Source organism: Stegostoma tigrinum, chromosome 2 (assembly GCF_030684315.1).
Source record: "Stegostoma tigrinum isolate sSteTig4 chromosome 2, sSteTig4.hap1, whole genome shotgun sequence".
NCBI classification, from domain to species: domain Eukaryota; kingdom Metazoa; phylum Chordata; class Chondrichthyes; order Orectolobiformes; family Stegostomatidae; genus Stegostoma; species Stegostoma tigrinum.
In genome coordinates this window covers 19,459,645-19,472,679 of record NC_081355.1, presented here as the reverse complement: position 1 = coordinate 19,472,679, position 13,035 = coordinate 19,459,645, and the positions used below count along the sequence as shown (strand labels likewise).

The following is a 13,035-nucleotide window of genomic DNA, read 5'->3' as shown; positions in this document are numbered from 1 at the left end:
CTTTAGTAACGTCAGTATATAGTGATCCAGGTGTACGTTCTACTTTTTCCTGAAAGTTGTAATTCAAGTGGATAAGATGACCCAGAAAACATCTGGCATGCCCTGCCTTCATTGGTCAGAGCATAGAGCGTAAAAATGAGCAAATCATACAGCTGTACAGAACTTCAGTTAGGCCACATTGGAATCTTGTGTACAATTTTGGTTGCCACAGTCAGCAGAACATGCAGGCTTTGGAGAGGGTACAGGAATGGTTTACCAGGATGTTGCCTGTTTTTGGAGGGCGTTAGCTATGAGGAGTGATTGGACAAGCTTGGTTTATTTTCACTTGACTGTCAAAGGATGAGGGGTGACCTGATAGATGTTTGCAAGATTGAGAGCAATGGATAGTCATTCTTCTTCCAAAGGATGAAATGTCAATTACGAGAGAACATACTTTTAAAGTAGAGGTGTTGGGGGTGTTGGAGAGTTTAAAAGATGAGACCCAGATTTTTTTTTAATTGACTAGGTGATAGAGGCAGAATACAATAGCAATATTTTTGAGGTATCTTGACAGGTGTATGAATAGACAGAGAATAGGTAGAAATTGATCACATAGAGACAAAAGGATTTTAGTTCAGAAAGGCATCATGTGGACATGCAGTCTTAGTGGGCTGAAGAGCCTGATGCTATGCTGTACTGTTTTGTTCCTTGCAATATAATTAACAGACTAGAAGTCCAATCATTCTTGGAAGCTGCCCCGATTTATCACTAAGCTCACACACTCTATTGTGATCCACACATTTAGATTTGATAGCATTATGGTGCTGCACTGTGCTTGTTACTGCACAACAAATGAAGCATAATATCCATCTGTGATTCTCACTCGTGTATTTTGTGTCATACAACGATAATGATGACACTTTTAAAGCTGGCTGCAGAAAAATATTAGGCGCACAACAGGATTGGACCCTTGTTGCGTTATTCTTAATCAAATAGAACAATTTTTTGTCTTTTTTAAATTGAGAGGCATTGTGATTGCATCTGAAATCATTTTGTTACACAAAGATGTCAGGGATAACTTAATGCTGTAGATATCCTCTTTAGGATTTATTTGCCGAAATGCTGCGTTTGACCTATTTGTTTTATTTGTTCTGTCTTTGTTCCATTTAAAATTCAGCATACTCTGGTGGGAATTAAACTCTGCCCTGAAGGAGAAGACTTTTTAGCGATTCAACATGTCAAGATCCCCCTGCCCAAATGCTGCTGTCATTTTGGTGTAGTGCATTGTGGCTGTGATTTATCAAATGCAGAATAATGTTTGGATCCAAATCTATCTGATATTGCTGAGTGGCATGTTGGCTGCTGCTGGCAATGGTGCATTCTTTCCATTTCTGTTGTATTTGTTTTTCTGCTTTCAATCCCAATCCCAAATTGCCCGGCAATAGTAAACATTGTCCATATATTCTTGCCATGTAATAGCTAATCCAATAGCCGATTGATCACTTTTTTTGGCCTAATTCTATCTCAACTTCCTTCAACCCAGATGATTAAATGGATTTAACATAGTAGATAGAAATTGTCTCCTTTGGTGGACTTGAAAACTAGGTGAATAGCCTTAACGTTAGAGAGGATATTCGCACAAGCAGATATTTGTTGCAAATCAGAACCTTTGAGTAAGTTATTGAAGCTAGGGATTGGGAAAGAGCTGTCGCATGAAAATTGTAATACCGTTGCCACCCAGGAATGACTCCGTTCCGAGGAAGGCTCACCAGACCTGAAGCCTTAGCTCTGATTTTTTTTTTTCTTCACAGATGCTGCCAGATTTGCTGAGCTTTTCCAACAACTTCTGTTTTTGTTCCTGATTTAGAGCATCCGCAGTTCTTTCAGATTTTTTTAATGACTCCAGTACCTTCTATTGGTTGACCACATGCCCACCTTTGACTTTATCTCTGGCCCTCTGCTTCTCTATATGCAATTCACTGTCTGGCAAGGAAGTCCATAATGTTATTAGAGTGAGAGTCATACAGCATGGAAACAGACCCTTTGGTCCAACTCATCCAAGTCAACCAGACCCAGTTTAAATTTGGACCATATCCCTCCGAACCTTTCCTAATCATGTACCTATCCAGATGCCTTTTCTGATGATGATGATGATGTTGTTGGTCTTGTACTTCCAGCCTCCATCAGTTCCTCTGGCAGTTCATTCTATACACGCACCACGCTATGTGGGAAAAGTCGTTCCTTAGATCACTTTCACAATTTTCCATTCTTACCTTAAACATATGACCTCTAGTTTTGGACTCCCCCCACCCTAGGGAAGAGAACTTGGCTGTTCCTCCTGTAGCTCAGACCTTCCAACCTTGGCAAGAGCCTTGTAAATCTTTTCTGAAACCTTTCAAGGACCACAACATCCTTCTTCTAGCACGGAATTGCATGCAGTATTCCAAAAGTGGCCTAACCAACTACAACTACAACATGAACCGGCAACTCCTATTCTCAATACATTGATCAATAAATGCTAACATACTAAGCACCCCCTTCACTATCCTATCTTCCTGCAACTCCACTTTTGAGGGGCTGTGAACTTACACTCCAAGTCTCTTTGTTCAGCAACACTTTGTAGGATCTTACCTTTAAGTGTATAAGCCCTGTCCTAAATTGCCTTTACAAAATGCAGCACCTCACATTTATGTAAATTAAACTCCATCTGCCACTCGTTGTCCAACATCCAATCTGATCAAGATCCCATTGTACTCTGAGGTAATCTTCTTTGCTGTCCACGACACTTCCAATTTTGGTATCATCTGTAAACTTGGCTCCCATGTTCACATCAAAACCATTTATATAAATGATAAAAAGCAGTAGGCCCAGTACTGATCCTTGTTGCACACCGCTGATCACATGTCTCCAGTCTAAAAAGCCGTCCTCCTCCACCACCCTTTGCCTTCTACACTTGAGCCAGTTCTGTATCCAAATAGTTAGTTCTCCCTGTATTCCATGAGGAACCTTATTGAATGTCTTACTGAAGTCCATATAGATCACAACCACTGCTCTGCCTTCATCAATCCTCTTCGATACTTCTTCAAAGAACTCAAATAGTTAGTGAGACACTATTTTCCACATACAAAGCCATGTTGACTATCCCTAATCAGTCTGTACTTTTCCAAAGGCATATAATTCCTGTCTCTCTGGATTCCCTCCAACAACTTGCCATCCACTGATGTCAGGTTCACTGATCTATAGTTTCCTGGTTTATCCTTACAGTCTTTCTTAAATAGTGGGGCCATGTTAGCCATCCTCCAGTCTTCCAGCACCTCACCTGTGGCTATTGATAAAAATATCTCAGCAAGGGGCCCAGCCATCACTTCCCTAACTTCCCACAGAATTCTAGCATACACCTGATCAGGCTCTGGGGATTTATCTACTTTTATGCATTTTATGATGTCCAGCATCTCTGTATAATTGACATTTTTCAAGATGTCGCTACTTATATATCCATAGTCTCTATCTTCCATATCCTTCTCCATAGTAAACATTGCGCAAAATACTCGTTTCGTATCTTTCCTCATCTCCTGCAGTTCCACACGTAGGTAGCCTTGCTGATCTTTAACACTCTAGTTATGCTTTTGTCCTGGATGGATTTATAGAATCCCTTTGGATTCTCCTCAGCCCTATTTGCCTCTAATGTATACTCCTACTGCTTTTACACTGTTCTAAGGATTCACTCAATCTCCGTTGTCTATACCTGATATATGCTTCCTCCTTATTCTTGAATAAAACTTCAATTTCTCTAGCATTCCCTACACCTTCCAGCCTTCCTTCACCCTAAGAGGAACATATTGTCTCTGGATTCTCATTATCTATTTAATGAAGCCTTCCCATTTTCTAGCTGTGTCCTTACCTGCAGATACCCACCCCCAAACAACTTTTAAAAGCTCTTGCCAAATGCTATCAAAATTGGCCTTCCTCCAGTTTAGAACTTTAAATGTTAGATTTAGTCTATCGTTTTCCATTGCTATTGTAAATCTAATAGAATTATGATCACTGGCCCCAATATGCTTCCCCTACTGACACTTCAGTCACCTACTCTCCCTCATTTCCCAAGAGGTGGGTCAAGTTTTGCACTTTCTCCAGTAGGTACATCCACATGCTGAATCAGAAAATTTTGTTGTACAGACTTAACAAATTCCTCGCCATCCAAGCCCTTAACATTATGGCAATTCCAGTCTATGTTTGGAAAGTTAAAATCTTCTACCATAAGCACTTTATTATTCTTACAGATAACTGAGGCCTCCCTTACAAATTTAGTTTCTCAATTTCCTGTAGACTATGCGGGTGTTTATAGAACTATCCTGATAAAGTAATCATCGCTTTCTTACTTCTCAATTCCACCCAACTGACTTCCCTGGATGGATTCCAAAGCATATCCTTCCTCTGTACAGCTATATGTTATCAGTATATAGTATAATGTTATCTCTAATCAAAAACACCACTTCCCCTCCTCTTCTGGACCACACCCCCGCGCCCCCCCCCCCCCCCCCCCCGACCCCCCGCAACCTTTCTAACCTTCCTATAGTAGCTATACCCTGGAAAATTAAGCTGCCAGTCCTGTCCATCCCTGAGCCACATCTCTGTAATTGTTATGATATCTGAGTCCCATGTTCCCAACCATACCCTGAGTTCATCTCTCTCTTACCTGTTAGGCCTCTTGCATCAAAATAAATGTTTTAATTTATCAGTCCTACCTTGTTCTCTGAACAATCCTGACTGTTTTGATTTGTCCCCTTTTTCCAACTGTACCACTCTCAGATGGATCTCTTTCCTCACTATTTCCTTGCGATTCCCCCCAACCCTGTCTCAGCCCCATTGATTTAAATCCTCCAAAATGTCTCTGGCAAATCTCTCCACCTGTATATTACTCCCCTTCCAATTGCGGTGTAATCTGACTTTCTTATGCAGGTCATGCTTACCCTAGAAGAGATTCTAATGATCTAAAACTGTGAAACCCTCTCCCCTGCACCAGCTCTTCAGCGATGTATTCATTTGCTCTGGCCTCTCTAGCTCATGGCACTGAGCTATTTCTACCCTCGTGGACCCCCTTTTTAAATTTTTGCCCAACTTCTTATATTCTCTCCTTAGAATTTTGTACTTTTCCCATTGTACACATCGGAACTAATGACATACACTGACCTCCTGCTAGTCTGTTGCCTCTTTGAGAGTATTCTGCACCCTGCCCAAGATCTCCTGGGTCCTGGCACCAGGGAGGCAGCACACCATTCTGATGTCTCATAAATGCCAGTTTATGCCTCTGACTTGATACCCAATCACAATCGATCTCTTGGAATGTGGTATATATCACTCATTACATTAGACCCAGTCACAGTACAAGAAATCTTGCTGTAGGTGTTCCATTCCCCTGAGAGTCCCTCACTCCCTACATTTTCCCAAACAGCATACTTGTTTAAGATGGGGATAGCCACAGGAGACTCCCGCACCATCTGCCTACCTTTCCTGGAGGTAACCCATCTACCTGACAGTATCTTCAGATTATCTCCCTTCCTGCAACTGCCATCCATTCTACCCCCTAGGTCTTATAAATTCCTCATTGCCTCCAACTGATCGATGATATCCAATAGTCTTCATAACCAAACACACTTCCTATCAGTAATATGGAAAGTCTCTCCAAACTCTCCTTAATCTTCCACATCCGAAAGGAAGAGCACATACTAAAAGCCAGAGATAGTAAAAACTGCTGATGCTGGAGTCTGAGATAACAGTGTAGAGCTGGAGGAACATGGCAGATCAGACAGCATCAGAGGAGCAGGAAAGTTGATGTTTCGGTCAGTACGCTCCTTCACCTCTCCTATTCCTCTGATGCTGCCTGGCCTGCTGTGTTCTTCCAGCTCCGCACTGGGTTATCCGTACTAAAGCTCATCTTTGCACCTTTAACGCTTTAAAGACCCAGAAAATATCACCGTTTTACTGCTGTAAAACCACTGCTCCAAGCTAACTTAGTACCAATGTTTTTACATTTTTAAAGCGTAATCAACAGTCAGAGCTCAATAAAAATTGTCGTTTATCTCAAGAAGTTTGGAATATAAAAGCAGCGATGTGTCTCTGAGGCTTTATAAGGCTCTAGTTAGGGCCATTTAGAACACTGTGTCCAATTTTGGGCCCCACACCTCGGGAAGGACATACCAGCCCTGGAGAGTGTCCAGCGGAGATTCACACGGATGATCCCTGGAATGGTAGGTTTAACGTATGATGAACGGCTAAGGATCCTGGGATTGTACTCATTAGAGTTTAGAAGGTTAAGGGGAGATCTAATAGAAAGTTACAAGATAACGTATGGTTTAGAAGGGGTGGATGCTAGGAAGTTGTTTCCGTTAGGTGGGGAGACTAGGACCCGTGGGCACAGCCTTAAAATTAGAGGGGGTAAATTTAAAACTGAAATGAGACAACATTTCTTCAGCCAGAGAGTGGTGGGCTTGTGGAATTCATTGCCGCGGAGTGCAGTGGAGGCCGGGACGTTGGATGCCTTCAAGGCAGAGATCGACAAATTCTTGATCTCAAAAGAAATCAAGGGCTACGGGGAGAGTGCAGGGAAGTGGTGTTGAGATGCCCATCAGTCATGATTTAAATGGCGGAGTGGACTTGATGGGCTGAATGGACTTACTTCCACTCCTATATCTTATGGTCTAAAATGTGTGTTCCGGCAATGTGAATTGGCTACAATGCGACTGACGAATCGGAGAACGCTATTTCTAAAACGCGAACTTGTGCAGGCTACAATGCGATTCCATTGGTGTGTGGGGGAGTACGTGTCACCATCAAATGATCGTTTCCTGTGCTTTGTCCTGAGGATGCTCAATGTTTGGGCCAAAAGAGTCTACCTGCTGGCATCACACGATCATTTTGCAGAATTTGTTGTGAAGTGCTTTCTGTGAGAGGTACAGTGCTCTGTCATCTTCATTAATTTTTTTTTGCAAATTCTGCCCTGTTTCCCATAAAAAAATGACAGGACAAAGTGACAAGCCTGTTAGCAAGAAAGCATGTAAAGGAAAGGCTACAACACTGAAAGAGCAGATAATTGTTGTAATGCATTTTGAGTGTAATTATAGAACGTGTGATATTGTTCATGTAACGGGAAGAAGGGAGTCTACCTTAACCACTATTAGAGACAATGCAGAAAAGATTAAAGCAAGCTGTATTGCTGGAACAAACCAGAGTGCTAGCAAATCTGTGAGGGCACGAACAAAGGAGCTGAGGAGACGGAGCTGCTTTGAAGTGTGTGGCTAGAAGATCAAATGAAAAAGTGATCTGGGGCCACCTTTCTCACAATAAGAGGGAAACACTTATCAATTTATGAAGATCTAACAAAAAAATCAGAAAATCCCACAGATGTGCCTGCCTTTAGTGTTAGCAGTAGCTGATTTGCTGGTTTTAAGAGCTGCTATGCTTTTCATAACAAAAACTTGCGGTGAAGCTGCCAATGCAGACGAGGAGCATGCAATGGCATTTCCTCCCAAAGTTTAAAACAAAATTGATGAAGAAGGCTACAACTTTAATCAAATTTTCAACTTGGATGAGACAGGTTTATACTGGAGGTGAATGCCATCAAGAACCTACATTTCTCTGAAAGAAGCACACGCTCCAGGTTGCATTGTGGCAAAGGATCGTATGACTATGTTGCTGGGTACCATTGCCAATGGAGACTTAGAACCTAAGCCTGTGGTGATATAGCACTCTGCCAACCCATGAGCCTTGAAAGGTTACCGTAAGTCAATGCTAGGCATCTACTTTAGGTCAAGCAAAAGAGGTTCAGTGATGGGGTATATTTTTTCTAACCTTATTGTTGATGTTTTGGAAGTTTTTTTTAGTAAGTATTGCAGGAAACAAAATTTGGATTTCATGAATCTCCTCATCCTGGATAATGTCCCAGGCCATCCTCCCACCATTGGTGAGCTTTCTGAAAACATCAAAGTGCTATATCTACCCCCAAACACAACCTCTCTCCTTCGACCCATGGACCAGGGTGTAACAGCTGCTTTTAAAACTTATTATTTAAGGGGCACATTTAAGAGCCACTGAGCGAGATGAGGACAGCGTTCCTCAACTTTGGAAGAGCTTTAAAATCAAGAATGCAATTGACATTATCGTGGTGACCTGGGGTGATGCCAGTGAGGGCTGTTTACATGCAGGACATAGCAAGAACCACAGATGCTGCTGTCAGTCCGTCCAGTGTGGAGCTGGAGAAACACGACAGGTCAGGCAGCATCAGAGGAGCAGGAAAGTCGACGTTTTGTGTTTACACCCTTCAACAGGACATTTTAGTAACTGAAAACCCTACTGCGAAACCTGTTCCAAGGATGCCCACCTTTAAAGTTACTGTGCCCCCACCCCCCCGTCCCCCCGCCCCCCCCCCCGCCCCGGTAGTCATGAGGGATGTAAACCCGAAACATCTGCTTTCCTGCTCCTCTAAAGCTGCCTGACCTGCTGTGTTTTTCCAGCTTCACATGGTATTGACTGGTTGCATGCAGTTTGGCAGAAGCTTCTCCAAGACTTTTTTCAAGATTTTAAAGGCTTTGATTCATCAGAGGAGTTCTCACCCAGACCCATTCCCCTAATTTCCCATGTCTAGCCCACATAATCTACACATCCCTGAACAATGCAGGCAATTTAGCATGGCCAATCCACCTAACTTGCACATCTTTGAACTGTGGGAGGAAACTGGAGCAGCAAAGGAAACCGACACTGACGTAGGGAGAACGTGCAAACTCCACACAGACAATCTCTCGAGGCTGGATTTGAACTCAGGTCCTTGGCGCTGTGAGGCAGCAGTACTAACCCCTGAGTCACTATGCTGCCCAGTTGCAATTACGAAGTTGGGAATGGTGTGGGTAAAGGGTATTGAAGTATTAGATCACCATGATCATATTAAATGAAGGTGCAGAATCAAAGAACTGAAATGGGGAGAATTCTTATGTTATCAAATGGGGAGAAAATGGAATTTCGGTCTTAGCCGTAGACAAATTCAAAAAAAGAGCCACAGGGTTTGAACCATCTACTTTTGTGCTGTTCACTCCAAATTGAACTCCAGGAATAATAAGGCAATTGGAAGTTAATTGCTGTTTTAAAATTCTACATGTTAGTCACTGTTAAACACTGGTAAAGAATGTAACAATTTTAACATGAAACTAAAACAAGTTTTTTTTAACACCATTACTATGTCAGTCTTCACACTTACATTACTGCATTGTTTGAAATTTAAACAGCTTTCTGTCAACTAATAAAGCACAGTCACAATGATAATCTAATTTGCTGCATCGCTTTCAGCTATCTATTTCTCAATGACAATGAAATCAGTCAACACACTAATAACCTGAAAGCACTGGGGTCAATATGTGAGGCTAGCTGGAGGATTCTTGCGTTGTTTCCTGCCTGTGTCATTCTGCACAGAATTTGCGATATCAGAATGGTATGTTACATGGTATGGGGTGAAGTGTGGGTGGGAGGTAATGTTGCGATTGGCCTAAGTGGGATCCACTGCAGGGAACTCTTGGGTTTTATTGTCTGTGCATGTTACTGGACCATACCATGTGGTGATCTCTGTGCCTCTAGAAGGGCATGGGTTCATGGAGAGGAGGCACTGGGTAGTGTAGGAAGTTCTGGGTGAAAGCCTATAAAAGGACAATCCTCATTCAAAACAACCAGGGTAAAATTCAATGACCATTATAAAGTAATGAGTGGACCAATATGAAAGTTTGGCAATTTATTTAAGCCTTGATTGACCTCAACTCCAACTGCGTCTATGTACTTCAATACCTTAAACAAGAAAAGGCTTATTAATCACAGGCTGAAAGAAGGTCAATTGACTAACCATTCAGAGGAAGAGATATTTAGCTTTTGTCTGAAAACCTGCTTTCTAACTTCTTTCCAACATGGACCAGCTCTAATTTTACAAGAAAGCCTTTGCTTAGCCATTTCCAGCAGTGAAACAATCTGCATATTTGGATTATTTGAATGCTAAGCATTTATTCTCAACTTCAGAAGCTGAAGCAAAGCAATTTCTGTTTTTAAAACCCTGTTCCCATTTCTTTGCAATTGTTGGTTCTTCAAATACCGGTACAAATTCTGGAGATGCTCCAGTAGAGGGCCCTTTTCCATTTTATTCATAATACAGCAGACTAACATGGCTCCAATTGTTCAGTGTAACAAAGGGCTTATTGCTAATTTACTGCACTCGATGATACTGATAATGAGGTGACATGCAGGCATAATTATACCTTGTGCAGCAACAAAACAGTACACTTGTGATTCTTCCTTCGCAAATGACTTGTAAGCGCTTAATCCAATTTTGTCACTGCATGAGAAAGCGCAGCATAAGTACTAAGTTGTTTTCAGGGGTTTCCTTTCAACTGCCAATGCAGTTTAGGTTAGTTTTAAATGACAGAATATTAATAAAAAGGATAAATGAACACATCACTATTTAATTGACGGTTACATCATGAACCGTTTTTAGTTATTGTGATGGTATACTGCACAGTGAAAGGAAAATCACTTCCTGCAGTGTTCTCATTTGACTGTTATACAGTGCATTTAATGGAGCGAAACCACCCCAATATCTCACCGTGGATGATGTCAATAAATAAAAGCTTTCACATCTTTTGACACTAATTAGAAAGAGAAATCAGGACCAAATATTGAATTTTTTTTTGTAGGAGCATCTTAAAATAAGTGAGAGCAGTAAAAGTACGGGAAAGTTTACGGAGGGAATTTTAGAGCTTAGGGTCAAGGTAGCTCAAACTATAGCCACCAAAAGTGCAACAAATAAAACTGGGGACTTGCAAGAGACCAGATTTGGAGGAACACAGAAATCTGCATAGAGGGCTGAAAGATTTCAAAAGATAGGGGGGGTTGAAACCGTGGACGGATATGAAAATGAGAATTTAATACTGACATATTAGCAACTTGGGAAGCAGTAAAAGTCGCAGATGTGACAGATGAGTAGAACTTAGAATGAGTTCATGTGTAATTACAGAGTTTTAGACAAGCACAAGTATATCTAGGGTGAAAAGTTAACTGGTAGAGCATTGGAATAATTGAAGCTTCAATGCAACGGGGGGGGGGGGGGGGCGCAGTGAGTGTTTTCAACAGCAGGTGAGCTGAGGAAAGAACTGAGTTAATTGGTGTTATACATCTGGGAATGGGCTGTCTCAGTCATGGTGCAGACACGTGGTTGGAACTTCTATTTGGTCTTGAACACTGAGGTTACAAATGGTCCGTCACAGTTTAAGGCAGTGACCAGAGATAGAACCAATGGACATTTAATGGATATTGTGGTGAGATCAACAACACTGGCTTCAGTCTTCCCAAACTTTACTGTACAAACAATGTGGCGAATCTGAGGCTGGTTAGGTGTCCAAGGAGAATATAGTGAGGTAGGCATGACTGTTGTCACGTGGAACCTAATGTGTTTTCTGATGATATCTCCATTTGGTGGATTGTAGGTGAGAAATAGAAAGAGGCCAAGAAAGATTTTCCTAAGGATTCAAAGGCATAACAAGGCAAAAACAGAATAGAAGCCACTGCAGTGTTTCCCTGACTATGATTAGCAGGTTAGGAAAGAAGCTAAACATTGGATGATAGACAAGTGATGATTGTAGGAGAACAAAGTGGTCAACTGTATTGAAAGCTGTGGAAAAGTCAAGACTAGTTGGAGCTTGTTACAGAGATAGTAGGAACTGCATATGCTGGAGAATCTGAGATAACAGGGTGTGAGGCTGGATGAATACAGCAGGCCAAGCAGCATGAGAGGTACCAATGCTGGAGAATCCTCTGATGCTGCTTGGCCCACTAGTTGGAGCTTGGCCTATTAGAACTTAGTCTATAACCAAGATAATTACTGGTTAGTGTGAAAACTTGGCCATAGAAAGTACAGTGAAGTATTTGAGGCTATTAAGTAACAAACAATGAAAAAAAAATTAGTCAAAATACCAAAGCCTGTTAAAATGAAGAAAATAAAGCGGGAAATCAAAATATTAGAGAACTTCCTTGGAGACCCTAACATCATGAAGCTGCTAGATGTGGTAAAAGACCCTATGCTAAAGGCTCCAGCTCTTGTTTTCGAGTATGTTGATAATACTGATTTCAAGCAACTGTGTCAAATTGTGATGGATTATGACATGTGGCTCTATATGTATGAAACATTAAAGACTCTGGATTGTAGCTATAGTATGGGCATCATGCATTGAGATGAAAAACCACATAATGTGATGATTAACCATACCCAGAGGAAGCTTTGATTGATTGGGGATTGGGTGAGTTTTACCATCCTGAGCAGGGATACAACGTTAGAGTGGCCTCCAGGTACATCAATTGACCTGAGCTGCTAGGTGACTCCCAGATGTATGCTTATAACTTGGACACATGGAGTTTGTTCTGTTTGCTGGCCAGCTGATATTCCATAAAGAACCTTTTTCCCCAGGACATGATAATTATGATCAGCTTGTTCGTATTGCCAAGGTTTTAGGAACTGATTAATTGTTTGTCTACCATAAGAAATATCACATTGAACTGAATCCTTGAGTTAATCATACTTTGGTCCAACATTCTTGTAAGCACTGGGAGTGTTCATTCATCATGAGAATCGGTGTCTGGTAAGCTTGGAGGCCTTAGGTTTGTTGGATAAATTTCTTTGCTATGATCATCAGCAGAGGCTTACAGCTAAGGAAGCAGTGGAACATCCATACTTCTATCCGATAATCAAGACGCATTTAGATGGTGCTCAGAGTAACAGCTCACATGTGCCCGGTGTTTCTGCAGCTAGATGGTGAATCCTACTCCAGAAAAACAATGAGTTATAGGTTTTACAAAGGGAGATGTTAGGCAAAAAAAGGACCTATCAGAATCTGAAAATGTGAACGTGTGATGCAGCTACACTAGTGACCTTGGCTTACCCTAAATGAGGCATAGATAGAGTGGATAGTCAGAGACTTTTTCCCAGGGCAGAAATGACTATTATGAGGGGGCATAATTTTAAGGTGATTGGAGGAA

The 13,035-nt window shown here is 41.6% G+C and overlaps 1 pseudogene; it reads left to right on the top strand.

The window, feature by feature from the left end:
- The first annotated feature begins 6,993 nt into the window (after positions 1-6,993).
- Positions 6,994-12,815, top strand: LOC125448625 (casein kinase II subunit alpha'-like; annotated as a pseudogene).
- The last annotated feature ends 220 nt before the right edge of the window (positions 12,816-13,035 follow it).